At 42.7% G+C, this 17,841-nt stretch overlaps 1 protein-coding gene across 27 annotated transcripts in view; it reads right to left on the bottom strand.

Moving 5' to 3' along the window:
- Positions 1–17,841, bottom strand: part of ATXN1 (ataxin 1) — a 339,029-nt gene that overhangs the window by 92,393 nt on the left and 228,795 nt on the right. The window lies entirely within an intron of this gene.

Below are 17,841 nucleotides of genomic sequence, written 5' to 3'. Positions count from 1 at the left end.
CAGTTATGGTGCAGGACTACTCCTGGACTTACTGGCTAAGCCCTCATGGAGCAGCGTCTGCAAACCTGCATCCAGCTGGCTGGGACTTGGGCAGGCACTTGGCAATGATGATGATGGTGACCACTAGTCTCAAGGGACATGTGTCTTTGTCCTCTCCCTGATGGACTGTAGCAATGCAAGGTAACTGTTAAAAAATCTTCCCAGTTTAAGACACAGTATAGCTTCTTGGGAACTACAACTCCCATGTGACAGAAGCCCCGCTACCTCAAGAGCCTTCAAATACCCAGACCCTGGGGTACACTTCCAAGACTTTGGTCAACAGCTTCTCTCCTCTACTGAAGTGGGACTCTGCTGCTTATCTGACAGAGAAACACACCATCAGGCACAATCTCACAAGATTTTTAACGTTAGAAAGCAGATCAAAGAGAGAAAAATAACACAGACGTATTTAAAAAAACCCTCGAAACCTTGCTTAAAACCAAACCAATCTATTTCCAAGCCATTTATTTTTTTTCTTTAAATTATGAGAATCTCACAATTAAAAAAAAACTCCATCTTGGCTCGAAACACTCAAACCATTTTGCTTCTAAATGTTCAAATCAAAGATTTCAGCATTTGCAAATTGTTTATGGGTTTTTTTCCCCAATAATTTGGCAACCCTAGAAGTTGCAATTTTTAATCCTTATCTCTTGTCATTCGGCATTCAGGGGAACCTTCAAATGGAGTCCAAATGACAAGGAGAAAATATTTAACATTTCCAACAAAAATAAATGGCTTCCAATTATTTTTAGTAAGAGCAGGGAAGTTTACTCCTTGCAAACTCCTGCTTGGATAGACTCCTGTGAGCCTCCCTGGAGAGTCAGCTGTGCGTAACCCTGGGCTGACACCCACCACACTCAGTGACTAAGTCCTTCCACTAACTTCAACAAGTGAGAATAGGATTTTGATTCTGTTCAAGTCAGCAGGGCTCCAGTTGCCCAAACCAGGGCTTTGATCACTGAATCAGGAGCGAGGCTGCTTGCTAGCTATGCAGTGATCTTGCAGTAAGCCTGGAATGTGTCTTGGAGACCCCAGCACAGGGACACAGGAACAGGCCACAAGCAGCCCCTGCGCAATACAGTGCAGTGGTGGTCCTCTGGGGCAGACACCCCTACCATGCACTCATATTTCACAGGAAAGATGAAATGAAGCAAGGCAGCTTACCCCTCAGGCAAAAAAGGGGCAAGAGACCTTGTATTTACCACAGAGTGCCTTTGTACCATGCACACAGCCAGTAATTATGGAGCAGATGATGCACTACAAATTCACAAGCTAGTTTAATTTGCTACAACTTGCTCATTTGACCTTACCCATAGGCACTTTACTGTCTGAGAGCCAAGGCATGTCTGCCTGCAAATGTTCCCAGGCACTTTTATGTTTAAGATTTAAAGATAGCATAGCACAAAATTCAGGATGCATGGAGAGATGCTGTTTCTTGAAGCACAACCCTCACCTGAAGAGCAGAGCACTTAGTCCCCAACTGGGACAATCTTTTTGCTATGCGGATCTGATGGGCACTGACGACATGTTCTTCACGGAACACTGTAAAACAGTCATAACTCGGAGGGACCAGCAGAGAAAGCTTGTTCGCAGTACAATTAGGTCATAACCAGACTTTATGACTGAAGTTTCAACGTGATCAACAAATCATTTTCACACACACGGTTACCGATCACATCTCTGCTATAAATGGGAAGCGTTACCAAGGAAGCTGTTCTCCATGGTCCCACAGCATTATGGTTACTCAAATAACACAGCATAGCCCTGTCATTGAGAGCTAAATGGGACACTGTGCTGACAGATTAGAAGTGTAATTGAGACATGAACAGATCTCAAATCAAAGAACATGGAAGTACTTCTCAGGAGTATTTTGAGACTAAAATTGGACCCCAGGGCAATCAACAAATAAGGACTGTAGTACAAGTGAGCAACTGCAAATTGGCAAAACCTGAAAACCAGAAGTTGGCTACGTGCAATATCCTGTATTTATTCCAAAAAAAAAGGTCATGCTCTCCCATCTTGCTTTGAAGATCAAGCAGTGAGAGATTACCGTTTTACTAGTCCTTTCCTGCAGGTTTTTAATTGTCATCCCTTGCTCTCTTGCATGACATAATTTGGTTTCCGTAATTCACAAATCAGCATAAGCTAATAAAACTGTTTAAGAGACGGCAGCCTTGTGCCCAAGTTGTTTCGTTGTTCGCTATTATCCCTCAACTAATCCTTCAACTCAAATAAAACCGTAATTCATTTCCTGCTTTATTCTCCCTCTACATGCAATAGTTTTAGACAGGTTCAATCCTGCCTCACCGCAAATGGGAAAGGCGAGGTTTTATCTTCCTGGAGTGTGCATGATTTCAATTACCTAATGCGTGTATCATCTATCATGTCAGGAAAAAAGTTCTGAATTATTTTGAACAGGTTTAGCTGACTTTACACAATGAGAAAAGATTCCAATGGAAATTTAAAAAATAAATTTTAAAAAACTCACCAAAACCCACAAACCAACCAAGAACTTACTATCTTTTAGATTTCAAGGTAATAAAAGCTTTTCTACACCAGCCATGCCAAACTTCAAACTTTGCCCATCTGAAAACCTTCTGACAATTTGTCTAGTGTACAAAGGCTGCTGCTGATGTTCTGCTAGTGTAAAAATTACTTAAATCCCAATTATGCCTACTTAAATGTTATGGTGAAGCAATATCACCTTAGGACAAAAGAGGTTTTGTTTGCATAAAACAGGCAGGCATCACCCTGATTTCTGTTTAGCATCCATTCCTCATCTGAACCTTGATCCTCCACGGCTTTGTCATGTAAACAAACATTTCCCATGGCTTTGCATGTGGTCCACAGTGAAACGCCCGACTTTACAAGGTGTTACACCCATTTCGTGCAGGGTGAATAACTGTATCTGGGTGCATGGGAACAGTAAATCAAGTTGTTAGCACTTTGCATATCCTGCAGGTCGCAAACCAGAAAAGCAGCATGCAGATCACCGGGTTCAGACAAGAAAGCAATCCATCCTCCCTCACAATTTGTAGCAGAGGGAAGAACATCCATGTTGCCTTCCCCATCTCTGTAAACATGGGACATGCTAGCCCAGCACATCTTTCCTGTGTAAAAAGCATCTCCAACGTGAGTGCTTACTCAGAAGGAAATGACAGGACAGGAACATCTATCTGCGAACAGTACAGAGATGGGAGCAGCACGTGGGGCTGGAAGGGCAAGGCTGCAGCTCACACCCTCTAGTGCAGGAGCCATTACTGAAGATGGCCACTGATTCTGCCCAGCGAACCTTAGCTGTGAGTCATCTAGAAATCCATGTCTCGAGATTTAATCTACAGACTATTATTCATCATTGCTTCACCCACAGCAGGTATTTTCCACGACTTAAGGCTCAGGTAAACCACCCCTCATTTTAGCATCAGCTTATGCAAACAGAGTGAGAGTTTTCAGCCATACTCACTGGGCTCATCTGCCCTTCCAAACCTCTTCATCTAGAAACCATGGAAGCAACTTTCCTCCCAGAGCCCTCTCCACTGCTCATTACTCATTCCCTGACCTCAACACCTTTGAACAAGTGACTGGAAAACAGATGAAGGTTCATCACCACAGTAGCAGTTAGGAAAAAATGCATAACAGCTCAAAATCACACTCTCCATTTACATGACGCATAATAACATTATAAACAGAAATCTAACTTGGACCTCAGAGACATCACTTTTACACAAATAACAGCAATCACAACCATACTCCTTATTTGTACTTTACTAAGACCCAGTTTTTCCAAAAAGACTTGAGGTTAGACTGTGCATATCCTTGTGCCTCTCCTAGTGGGCTTAGTTTCTAAGTTCCATGTGATTTTCCCCCAGAAAGAGAGTGCAGCATAAGGTATTAAAATAGCAAATCAAGAGGTGGGCTGTGAGCGCAGCACGCAATGCCAGGTGAAAACTAAGAGGAACTTGTTCAGGTGGTTTTGTCTAAGCAGCAACAGTGCAGACCAATAAGAAGAAAAACACCTCACAAATACCTCCTATCAGATGTCAGTGATGTACTTCTTAACAAAAATCCATCACCTTATTCACATCAGCACCCCCTATTTGTTACTTTTTCATGGCTATCAAAGCAGGAATACTGGTGGGCGGGGGGGGGGAATTTCAACACAGATCTACATTTCTCTTAGGATGCCAACTTTCTTCATTCTCATACGAAGGTTTAAAGTAAAAACAACTTCATTGCCTGTGTATTTGTAACACGGTCATTTCTACAGGTCTTCTGAGCAGAAGAGATTGAGAAAAGAATGCAAATGGTCCATAATAATTCAGGCTGAGAGCTAGTAATGTTGAACAGATATAAGCAATAAAAATAACCACGCTGGATGCTTCTGCTACATGACATAAATATTTCTCTTTTTCTTTTATGGAAGCTATTATGGAAAAAAATGCAGCTCAGCCCTGAGTGGAGACAGTGAGCCTCCTGCATATTTGAAGAACTGCAGCACCCTATTAACTTGCTACAGATGAGAGCAAGCTCAAGGGCCTTAGTAACACGTACAGACACTTCTCATACAATGGCCACAGCACTCCTGCAAAGATGGTGTTGAAGGGAGAATCCAAATGATGTGACTTGCAAACAGTAGCAGCACCAAATGCAGTGGCTGAGATTCTGTTTAACTGCAGTATGTTAAGTAGCCAGAGACAAAACCTCCTGAAGAAGATTGTTAACACTACAACCCAGAAAACCAGAGAAAGAGGCTTGATCTCTGGTGACAGCAGTAATTCCAGGAGATGCCCACGGTACCAACTCCCTGGTGCCAGTGATTTGAGTTTGGGCCATGGCCTTTGCCTCACTGGGTTCAGCCACAGGTGCCCAGAGCTATTTATCTGCTACTTACACAAAGTTTTCAGGGAGCAGCTTCCCTGTCTCCTCTACCTGTGCAGCACGCAGGGTTGAGGAGGACCCGACTTAGGCCAGCTGCCAGGCTGGGGGGACACACACGGGCACAGGCACAAACAATGCCACCACGTGAGCTTCCTTTCCTTAGGAAGCCAGCCCAGAATGCACCTTTAACCTTCTCCCTGCTTCCAGTGCCGCCACGTCTTCTGCTGATGCAACGTGATACAGAGTTGGAAAACAAAGGCAGTATTGACGAACTTTTTTGCAGGATTAAGATGACTATGCTGGTTTACAACAAAGATTTCAACCATTTCGACAGGGAGTGCTAAGTAACAGGCACACGGTTTGGCAGTAATTCCAGAGATTACCTGTTGAAACATTAATGACAAACATCTTTTGATGTGGGCTGCTTTATGTGGTGCAAAAGGCAGCACCGTAATTATGCACTTCCTTTCTATGAATCTAGTATTTAACAGTAAAGCATTACTGGGGGGCAGGGGGGGTGCGCACGTGTATGTTTGTGCACGTGTGTGTGTGTGACAGGAAATACTCCACAGCTGAGCCTGTGAATTACCAGGGTGGCTGCACATAGTAAATCTGCAACAGTGGAGCTCAGCCGTTTCATTCATCCTGCACCAAGCAGAGGGCTAAAACAATTGCCACGCTTAAGACAAATGTCAGTGTGAGTCATACCAACCGGAGCGCAAACATGTTTGCTGTCGGGTGAGTCAGAATATCACATCCTGAATTCACAAATCTTCCTATAAATAATAATTTCTGAAATTGTTGCATTTCTTTAATACAACGCAATTTTAAGTACGATGCCAAATCCATAAAGGTTTTCCTGACTACAAAGCATATGGTTTTTTTCCTATTCCCTTTTGCTTCTTATTGCATGTATCTACCTACACTAGTAGGTTGTCTACCGTACCTGAAGTGGTAATTGCATTGATTCACACTTAGGAAAATGCAAACACGGCTCAAAATAGGTCCAAATGAGAGATAGCCCCCGTGCCCCTAAAAAAAGCCCCAAACCTAAATACAAGCAGAAGGACCTTTAACTTACTGGATATGCTTTCTGCATCTTTTCTGATGCCGTAATTCTGACAAGCTTTAGCATGTTCAGCATTCAGAGAAAAGGAGCGTCATGCTGGCATGAGACACAGAGCAGCTGAGAAAAGGGGTGAGAAATGCTGTGAGAGAGTCCAGGGCAGCATGGTGCCTGTGAGCAAGGAGGGACTGTGCCTGCATTGTACTCCATCCACGGTGTGTGCACCCACAGCCAAAGCACCGTCCCTGTTTCAGGGAGTGCTCAGCCTTAATACAGCACGCAGAGGTCATTCCTCCCCACAAATATGAACACACCTGGTCACAAAATTAATGCACTGTAATAATTGGCAATGATTATCCTTGACTGCCTCTAATTCAGGAAAGTATCAGAATCAGAAGTTACACAAGTGCCTTTTGAAACAGGGCTGAACTCCAGGATTTGATATGCAGGAGAGTCCTGATAAAGATAAATGTCATGTCTGTGAGCAAGGGGGGGAAAAGTGTTTTGGGTAATGTTTTTGGGGGGTGTTTCTAACTTGATTTTCAGTTGGGAATTTATTCTCATCTTACATGAAAGGGAATTCATACACATACAAATCTCTTTACATCAAATCAAGACAGTCTTGCTTTCTTCTAATTGTTTTGTGGAATAACCACTCAGAAGTTCATTTCTGTTATCTTTCTCAAGCAAAATAAAAGGCCTTTTAGAAAAATTTTATTGCTAAAACAATGAAATTCTCCTGGGAATGACTTCGTTATGGAAATCAAGTGACAGTTTCTTTTATCTAGCCAAGCAGCAAGTCTGCATTTATAAAAGGCATTCTATGCACAAAGTACAGTGAGTAGGAGGACATGAAAATGCTATTTTTAAACCAGATTTCAGCGTTCCTCCCATACATATTTCCTGGAATAATAACAGCAACAACAATAATGATAATTAATAATGCCAAAAAAGGAGTATCATCTTAAAGGTGAGTGGCATGTGAGAAAGCAAATTGTAGTTAAGGACTTGTAAGATTTAGGGACAAATATGAAGTTCTTTCAAATAAACTGGCATTGTGCCATGAATTCCACAGGATTTGAGATTTGCCCCCTAAATTTCATACTGCAATTTTTTTTCAAAGAAGGCAATAAATTAAGATCATGTGCAGCATATGCCGCATGTCTACCATTTGTTTTCTTGCAGCAACTGTTATTTTCAGAAACACCACTAAATGAGAAGTTAACTGTGGAGCTAATGCTATCACTGTGTTTGGGTAAATGACCATGGCAGCTTTTGGAGCTCCGGAAGAAAGGGGCAAAAAACCCTGAAAAAATCCAGGGCCAAGCAATGTTTTCAAATGCAACAAGAATAAGGCTATGATGCAGACTTTGACCGAAAGCTTAGAAGAAGACACTCTGAAGATCCTTTTCTGCTTTGCAGACCTCTGGACCTGTCTCTCAGGACACTTACAGAGCAAAGACATTGAATTAACAAACACAGAGAAAGTGAGGGTCAAATCCTTCCGCTCTGCCAGGAATACCTGTCTCCACCATGCTTGGAGTGTTATTTTCTGAGGGCAGTAGTTAGCCCTGATTACTAGAAGACTGTTACTCAATTGTGCTATGTCTACCAGAGGTAATTAGAACAAGCGTCTGCATTACACACCTAATAAAAATGAACGAAAGTGAGAAGGCAGTAACAAAATGCCTGGGATACCGAGGTGCAACATGAAGCCCACTGGCACTTGAAAGTAACCCCACCACTAAGAAGCTCCCATTTCCCACGAGATTAGAGCAAGGCAGAGAAATCACACACGCTGTCAGTTCCTCTCTTGCACAGCTCTAACACAGACACACGCTGTAGTCTGGCACTGACTCATTTCAAACTCGGGAGCACCCCTCAACACACGTGCCTGCACACAGCCCCTGCTCATCCCCTGGCTCATGCTGGTGCCATGAGGTACCAACCTTGTTCAAGTGATTTTCATCCATGTTTTTAATCCATTGAAAACCCCTCAACAGCAATAGTATGGAACGTGAAGGAACCAGCAGCCTTGGCATGCTACCAACCCAATGACAAATCTGCCACCTAACTAATCAGGTATGGTCTGTTTCTGAAAGATATTATTTAAGGACCATTTAGGGCATGTTTGGAGACACTTCCACTCACTCTCCTTACAAGACAAATTTTCATGTCATCAACCTTTATTTGACTTTCAAACAGCAAAATGTAAGTCTGTTAAACCATAGAGTTCCAATTTGATATTTTGATCATCTCCATCTGCTTATAGGGAAATGTACAGTGGTAAGAGAGGAAAAAAAAATAGGTATGACTGGAATAAGTTGGTGCCGTTTTCCTTTTTTGTCCATTGCTTGCTGCTGGTCACTTGCTCACTGCCAGCAAGTGCTCAGCTGGGCACGTCACCAACATTTAACCCTCAATAAAATTAAATCACAATAATGCTTTGCACTCATTTAGGGTTTTACATACCACAAACACTGTAAAAAAAAAAATTAACTGCATGCTCTGTAACACCCCTGCAAGGTAAATTGAGTATTGTTATTCATATCTTATGCAAAAGAGAATTTCACTGGAGATGGGATAATTGAGCTGCCCAAAGCTATGCAACACAGGTGTTCCTGTTTCCTCATTCTCCCTCTATGCCAACAGACCGGTTTCAGCCTTTTCTGAAATTCAGACTGAGTTCTGCCTTCATTTCTGCCTCTTTCTGCTGCTGAGGGAAAGCAGGAAGCAGGTTTCTGTACCCAGTGGTATGAGTGGTACATGGGTGGTATAAGAGTGGTACATGGGTGCTGTGATAGTGGTCCCTAGCTGCATTGCTTGTGGTGGGACCAGAATCAACAGGACTGCAACACTGCTGTTTCTACCTCCCTGTGGTAAGTGAGGATTACCTGCAGAAAATTATTTGATCTATATTTGGTCCATAATAATTTACTAATAATTTCGTAAAAGGAACATTAGAAGCCTTTTTCACAAAAGACTACCAAGTTTCAGCTTCTCTAGTACTGCAAGGAGGACAGCAGAGGACTCAGCAGTGTGCCACACACTGCTCCTCTTACTCCCTCTCTTTTCCCCTCAACGGTAAAAAAGGGTAGGACTAAACAAATAAAGGTTTCAACCCAGACAAAAGACGGCAGGGCAGGAGCAGCGCCCACTGCCTGCTCCTGTGGGCTGCGGTCACCCCTGCTCACTGCCACAGGACAGAAAATACCACACCGGGCTTGCCTTCAGCCAGCACTGGTGTGTTGGATGGACCTGGACTGTTTAACCACCTCCTTGAGGTGAAAACCCTCATATGCCACAGGCTGGACAACAGATGAATGTAGTCAGAGATCTTGTTACAACACCAGCCGTTCCTCCTGCACCACGACCAACACCCACGGTGTAGGTGAGACCCAACCACACTTACTGCATTAGAAATGAAAGGGGTTTTACCTGTAGAAGATCTGTACACTTATGTGCAGTGACACAATTAAAGCAGAAACGTTAACACTAGCCCTGCAGGGGCAATTATCCTGGTTCAAAAGAGGGCTTTTACTGGCAAAGCTCATCCCTGTTCACAGACCAAGTAAGCCCTACCTTTGATCAAAGCAGTTAAGGCTGGAAAAGCACATGAACACACTGATCAGCTCCTAAGCTAGGACAAGGCTTAAGTAGAGGGGTTTATCTCTCACAACCTCTCACTTTTAACCACGTTTGGTTGGGTCAGGGCCAACTTGGTGTAACCAGATCCTCAGCCCGAGCTGCAGGTTTTGATTGCCCTGAAACTGTAGCTCAAGCCAAAGCCTCTTTAGCTATCACACCTAAGAGCACTGACACCCCTGCAGATCAGCAGATGAGCTCCATAGTTTAAGTGGATTAGCTGTGCTGAACAACTCCGCTACATCCAGCGCCCCTGTTCAGTGCTCGAGCTTCAGGTAGCCGTGATCTTTTACACAGCTGCTCCAGAACGTTCTGCTGCAGAGGACAGAGCTGGGCTAAGGAGAAGCTTAAGCTGTCCCCAGGCTATAGGAGAAAGACAAGCTTGGAGGTTGGGCTCTGTGGGCACCTCAAGGAGCTCGATGGGCCAGTAGTGTTCTTGAAAGATCAACCCCTCCCACAACCTCTCTGGCACCAGTTTGGGGTTGGCTTCGCACTACATTGTGCGACTAGGATGAAAAATATAAACCTAACACACCACACACCATCTTGCCAGGACTTCTTATGCAAAATCCTCAGCAGTGGCACACAGCAGAGCAGTGCATAAACCACCAGAGTAACAGGTGGCTACTCTGGCCCTCCTTATACCACCTACCTTACTCTGGGAGGAACAGCCTCTGCCGTGTCTTAGCAGCTACAAACCTCTGCTCCTGTAAACCTCACAATTTCCCAGGTACACCATATCCTTCTCTCAACCACTCCTCCCAAAGGCAGCAGGCAGAAGTGCCGCTAACACAGCGTAATCAGTGTGAAGTTGTAACAGTGTGGGGGAATGTGGCAATTCATGGAAAATATCTTCGACCAAAAGGCAATTAGCAGTGAGTCTAAATGCAGCAGCAGAAGGGAGTGGTTTCCTAACAAAACAAGCCATGGTTAAAAAAAAAAAAAAAAAGAAGAAAAGACCAAACCACCCTAAAACTTGCTTTCCTCCAAAAAGCAGCATTCTCAGGACATTGAAAGCATGTGGAAAAAATACCTCTGTGAAGCTTTCTGTAAAGATTATTCTTTACAGACACATTTGGCAGCCCTTTCTGCTCTGTCTCCTAATGCTATTGAGTATAACTATGTTAAGTCAATAAGCAAAGCCATTCAAAGGGGGTTTTTTTTGAGGTTTTCTAGGCCAAGAGAGGAAGCAGAGCAATAGGAAAGTTTTCAGAAGTGGGAGTTGTGCCTGCCTTGCTTCTGATTGTAGTGAAACCGTCAACCTCTGCGTTGTGTTTCAAGACTTTACACTTCAAAATCATTCCCTCTGTGCTTTGAATTGCTATACTTTTAAGCTAACTACTTCTAAAAGTGCTGTTTAAGAAATGACATCTTCAACCACATTTAACGTTGAGAATAAATCTAAATTTGCAAAGTCTCATTGGGTCCCTGCAAAAGGGTAGACTTTTTTATTGTACTTGACAGCCAATCTCTTGGAAAGTATCTGTGCAGAAATTCAGTTTTAAATTACTTCATATCAAGACATTTAAGAGAAAATAGGGGGTTGCTATGAGTTAAAAATAATTATGCTCTTTTCACCTTCGATAAAAAAATCACCAACATTCAAGCAGCAAACAGCATCAAAACCAATTAGTAACCTTACAACCTACCTCTGTGCAGGCATTGGATTGGATTTCAGAATGATCTCCAAACACATGTGGCTAAAACAACTGAACAAGGCTGACTTGCTTTCTCCCTTGTAAACCACCAAAAGTGGAAGCAGGTTCAGGAACTATGGTGAGAATTACAGGCACTAACTGCCTGTTGGAAGGATGCTCTCTGCCTCTGCTCACTGAACTCTGGGAACCACCCCATTAATGCAAGAATGGTAAAATCGAAGATAAGCTAAATTTCTCTTCAATGTCCCAACCTAATCCTGTAAGGAAACAGATACTTGCCAAACTGCAGGGAGCTGAGGGAGCCTTTCATTTTCCAAGTGCTCCTGCACACATTTGAATGGCAGGGTAAGTAGAAGGCCATGCTCCTTTCATGCTGTCATGAAACACAGAATATTTATGTTGCTTCAGCTTTAATGATTTTAAAATACAGATCATTTCAGTGGAGTAAAAGGAGAATCAGTAATGCTCAGATATATTTACACTCTGTTTTTCAGTGTGGTAAAACTAATTCTGGGTAAGGTTTACTGCTAAATTCTTAGGGAGACAGAGAATAGGCAAGCAAGCAGCTCAGAACAGGCAGGCTCAGAGTCAGCTCAGTCAGGAGGAGCTATTTTCTACCTATTGTGATAGTGCCCAGCACAAGGAGGCCCTAAGAATGACTCCAGTTCCCAAGTAATACTTTCACCAAGCAGAAAATTATACTGTACCTTGTGGGGCTGAACAACTTTGAAGTATTATCTCGAGGTCTGCCAAAGCTGTTCCAGATGCCAGGTTTCAATTTAAGCCCATCTATTTTTCATATCCTTCTCCCAGACTGCCGTCTCCCGGGTTTAAAGGAGGACAGCACACTACTTACTTAACCCTTAGAAAAAAGCTCCTGTCACTGCTTGGGAATGACTGCCCTCCACAGCATCTGGAAATCACACTAATCACCTTGCAAGGAAGTCCCACCCCACTCTTTGCTCCCGCATGACAGATGTTTGGCTGGGCCAAGCTGAGGTGCTACAAACAAGCTCCTGCATCAGCACTGGTTATTTCTGCACTTGGGAAGGAGGGGTATTGTGGCCTTCCCTCTGCACTCTGTTCGTCATCATTTCTCCATGCACGGATATGGTTCCTCCTCACCTCTTCCCAAACTAACAAATAAACCCAAACCCTTAACCAGAGAGGAGCAATGATGGCAAAGAGCCTTCTGCTCAAAACTCCAGCACCAGCTCAGGCAAGAAGTGAGGAAACACAGTCATGTCACAAGGGAAACAGCTGAGCTATTGCAAACAACTGCAACCGTTTTGACTTAACCAGAAAGTGCCCAACCCAATACTAGCTTCCAAGTGGAAAGGCTCCACTTACCATGCAGACTCTAACAGAGCTGGATCACCTTCTCAAACATCTCTTGTCTGCCACAGTAGTCCAGCAAACATTGCCATCTAATCATTCCCATAGTACACGAATCCCTTCCTGGCTTGGCACAAGGTGAATACAAAGTTTTTGCTAATCTTGCATTTATAGTAATTTCCCCCTCCCTGTCATACCGTGTGAATCATCACTGTTCCCAAGCATCAAAGAGTTAATGGAAGAAAGAACCACCCTACCATGTGCTTCACTCAAGGGTAAGTGGACTGGCCAGCTACCAAAGCAGATTGTTAAAGACTGCACCAAGCTCCTGATTTTTTTTCTCTCAAGTGCAATAATGTAAGGATTGAATGTGGACATAAATGTAAACCTAGACCACATCTGCTGATAAAGCGAAGTCTTTGTACATGCATAACTGCCATTAACTATACCCAAAATACTTAAATTTCATGAATTCTTCTACATTCAAAAGCTGACCTGCAGTCTGCCTGAGGCAGCCAGCGTGAACTGCTGGCTCAGCAGAATTGCACATTAAAGACAGAAGGGAAACAGATTATAATACAAAATCAGACTGCTAGTAAAGTGAATCATTTGTGCAACTGTTAAACACACAAAGTATTATGGACACACTTTACCACACCAGATTAAAACACAGCTCTGGTGGTTCTCTTCTGAAAGGCAATGTAACAGGTTCTTGTTATTTGCCCTTTTCATCACAGGCATGAAGAAAACCAGTGCCTCCAGGACTCTGTCATATTCCACTATTAAACTTTTCTTTTGAATTAATTGAGGGTACTCTGCTATTTGAAGATTTCTACCTTCCCATAATTGCACTAATAGCTTGGAGCAGAGTGCATGTGCATATGCAAAACATTTCTTCCCAAATATCTCTCAGGGAACTTCACCTGTGCATCTTTGCCATAAGCATTCACACTTCTTCTCATGAGAGATCTTCGATACAGTATTCTAATTCTAACTTATTTTTTGATAAGATACTTCCACCTTGCATTCATACCTGTCAGACATAGACTGTGGAGTTCCCCTGGTTAACTATTACCAAACCATTTGAAGATTTCTCCATTGCCAGTCAGGTATAAGCAGCTAGGATCTACCTAACATGACTCCATCTCTAGACAGTTTCATTTTGAATGACATAAATTCCCTCGGATCAGCTTATTTCCATGTTGGTTCACAGTCTGCTCTGCTGTGACCTCTAAGGAGAACAACTCATCTGTCCCAAAGCCATTTGTCTCCTGTTTTAGATTCCTTCCTATTTCAAGTCTACCATAACTGACCTATAGGCATGAAATCCACTCTGGGATGTGACTGGTGACTTTTTCTACGGTTTGTATTAACATGATTAATTACATGATCATTACTAACAAGAGGAAAATATTTTAATTTACTAGCAAATCCAATTTTTACATCTATGATCAACTGAATCATGCCTACAAATAGATGTTTACTCTCCCATTCTGGGCTTGGAGACACAAAACATGACGTATTTCTTAGCTGTCCCCATGGCATCTATACCTAATACTGCAATCTCAGATTATGCACAAGCCTGTGGTAACCCAGTCTGTTTTCAGTTATCCAGTACCTTTCTAGTTCATGAATAGTTAATTAAAAAAAAAAAAACAACCCTGGGTGGGGGGTGGCAAACTTATGATAAAAATTCATATCCAGATTTCAAAGACTTAACAATGTTGGAAGGTGCACAGTAGATCATGCCTAGAGTACTTCATGCAAAAATATGAATCAAGAATTTTCGGTGCTTCCACTCAGAGCTGCTTAAATTCGTGCTTCATGTGAGAAGCCATTGCTAACAACAACAACAACGACAACAAGAGTCTCTGTAAGAAAAATGTAGAAACTACATTTGGATCGTTGGGTTGAGAAGTACAGTGACTTTGCACAGGAATTGCACACACCCCATCTACTGGCTTTTCAGAAGACTGAGAATTTTAACAACAGCAAGGCAAGTTTACCTTGCATTGCAACTATTTACCGAGCAATGCCTGTGAGGTTAGTGCTTGATGAAGGTACAGGAGACCATCACCTATCCCAGGAGAGCCACAAAGCAATCCAGAACTGACAAAACTGTTCAGAGCCTACAATGGTAGACATACAGGTCACAGGCTAAAAAAAGTAACCCTAATCATCACAAGCACCTTGTACATTGTGACAGAAACCTAATAAAGAATCAGAGAAAATGTTCCAGCTGACGAAGGGGTTGGTTATGCTGAGTGCCTGCTGTGAGGCCTGCCTTGCTGCCCTTAAGAGCAGGGGCAGGGGTAACATCCAGCAGAACAGATAAACGCTGCAAACATGCACCCACAGCAGACACTTTGGTCAGTGCTGCTGTTGTGTCACCTCTGCAGCACCCAGGGAGCACAGCCATTGTAGTTTTTAATTCAAGAAAGTTGCATGCCACATCATTAGAAGAATTCACAACAAACTTCAGTCACTGAGTCAGAAATGGAACTCAAGTTATGCTCTGTCAATCAGGATCTTTGATCATGGCAAATCAAAGAATCTTCTCAGGTCTGCTGAAAGCTACCCAAAGCCAGTGCAATCTCCCACTCCTCTAGTAGTCTGCAATGCCTTCATGGCAGATGGTGAAAGTACTGAGAGTAAACCCAGTGCTAACAGAAGCTGGGAACACTGATAGTTTTGCCATTTGAGTGTCAAATTGTGACACTTCTTTTCCCGACAAATTAGTAAAGTTAATATATCCACACTGCCACACCGATGTATCCAGCCAGAGTCTGCCTGTTCATTTCTAACTCCACAGTTGCAGGCAAGGGCTCACAGAGGTGGCCAACAGCCACCACAATGTCTTAGGAGACTAAATACATTTAAATCTGTCAATACACTCTTTACATGAAACTTGCATCAAACAGGTAGGCTGTTACTGACAGTTGAATGAAATATATGGTGGTCCATGATACAGGTTAGGAGGATTTTCCATGCCTCTTCAGTTTTCACCCTGGAATTCAAATTAGTTTCTTTAGGAAGCATTTAGTACTAATATACCAGTGCCTTGTCACACAGATGCAGAATGGACACAATTTCTAGTAGAAGCCAAAATCACAGAAATTTTATTTGCATATAGGGTCAGAGATGTTTTGAAAACAGACTTTTCAGTTATCTATGAAGTTTGGAGGAACTCAGTTCTATTTACAGAAAGAAAACTATGTTTTTCCTTCATTTGCTACTGTCCTACTCACAGACAAAAGCCTGCTCTTGCATTCAGTGTGACTTCAGCAGAGTGGACTGGGATCAGAGCAATGCAATTCATTAAATGCCCAATTTTGAAACAACAGATCAAGTTTTGTTTTAAAATGATGTCTTTACTCAGAGCATTTTAAACCATTTGATAAGAGGCTACTGCTGCTGCTCACCCCTTCTTTCCATTTTCTGTGCAAAAGTTGTGAAGGTACTGTGCTACAGTACAGTTTTAAGATGTACACCAGCCAAGGAGAGTACAGTGATGTGAATCTGGTATTTGTGTTTTGTCAGTACCAGCAAAGGTGTGTCTGCACAAAGCTGTGATAACTGTCAGCAGCTCAAAGCAATTTAGATCTTTGCTTGTTTGTGTGCCAGGCAATCTTAAAGAGCTGCAGAACTCTCTCTTATAAGCATTAAGATCTCAGTAACTTCAACTATATAAACGCCCCATATTCATCAATTTCTAGTAATACACCACACTTTGGATGACACATTATTCCAGTGCTCAGTTTCTTCTGGACCTGAAGGCATCCTAGAGGTCTTAAAACTCTGCCTTTCTTCAGCTCCAGCTGGAGCCAGACCAAGCATTCAGCGCTGGCACCAGATCCACTGCAGCGCCAGACCACTTCAAAAACTAAGCCAAGAGCTGGGGAGGTGTTTTTAGGAACCCTTGCAGAAGGCACCTCTGCCAGCAAGGTTCAACAAGGTTTCTGCTGGTGACTTGAGAAGACGTATTGAATGTCACTTGGCATGTTTATCTTCTTTAAACACTGAGCTTCCTTTCTAACATCTAATAGGGCAGATTACTGGTTTAATACTAATGGAAACTGATCAAAAGACCCTAGATTATTTGGCTGGCTTACCTTAAAACCTTTTCCTGCTTCAGTTTCCATGCAAAATATATCAAAACAGTATTCCTATGAATGGAGTGCCTATCAACTAATCATTTAAGGAGATGAGAAAAACTACGGGTTGTGGATAAAAATGCCAAAAACCTCCCAGACCAACTGAAGGACACGCTCCACAAATTTTCACAAGGAAGGGCTACTTTGAAAACCAAAACCTAGAGAAGCATACTATATAAGGCCATTTGAAAATTCTATTCCTTATCTACAAAAGGCAGTTTCTTCTCAGTTGCCATCATGGTTCATTTGTTTAAGGACAAAAGCAGCTGGCAAACTAGCATTAAAAAAAAGGAACAAGTAAACACTGGCATTTTAAGCATTGTCTATAAGCGAAGATAGACAGCAGTGGTCAAGTGACAACTCTCTTCCTGTACCTATGTGAAGGGACACCGGCTGGGAACAACCTGGATCAAGGCTATCAATCCATTTAAATGCAGAAATGCTTTCATGATTTCAAGACAGAACAAATATTTCTTTTTGTCTGCACACTTTTTACAAGACGTGAACAGTAACTTCAGAACAGAACATAGATGCCTGTTAACAAAGCCAACAACAATTACTGCTATGTCTAAGAATCAACAAAAAAACCACCAGTGTATTCCAAAGGCATTCACTCACAAAGCAAACTCACTCCACACAAGCCCAAGCACAGAAACGTGATAGTATCTCATGATTTATGTTCTCTCAGCAGGTTGTACCGGGTCCTCCAGATTCCATGCTTGCCCTTGAAAGCAATTAAGTTTCTGGCACTTCTGGGAGTGACAAAACCTCTCACCAGGAGAACCTGCATGCTGCACTTGTGCTGAGTCTGCAGCTTGGCAGACTGAAACAAAAGAGGTTCACAAGAGGTGTGAACTTCCTCCACTTAACTCATCTGGGAGCATTAGTATGTGAAGCGCCATCTCTAAACTTTGAAGCTATTTCCAAATCACGTCTTTGTCCAGCGCCCAAAGTGCCAGCTGCCGCTGTGATTTGGAGAACATCTGCAAAGCCCCTCTCAGCCTGGAAAGAAAAATTCCTTTTCTCATCAGCCTGCACACAGGAAACTCTACAAGTTCAGCCATTG

This window comes from Chamaea fasciata, unplaced genomic scaffold (genome assembly GCF_029207755.1).
Source record: "Chamaea fasciata isolate MVZ Bird 193981 ecotype frontalis unplaced genomic scaffold, bChaFas1.0.hap1 SCAF_1, whole genome shotgun sequence".
In the NCBI taxonomy this organism is placed as follows: Eukaryota; Metazoa; Chordata; class Aves; order Passeriformes; family Sylviidae; genus Chamaea; species Chamaea fasciata.
The sequence above is the reverse complement of the archived record's forward strand: the minus strand, read 5'-3'. Positions and strand labels throughout refer to the sequence as shown.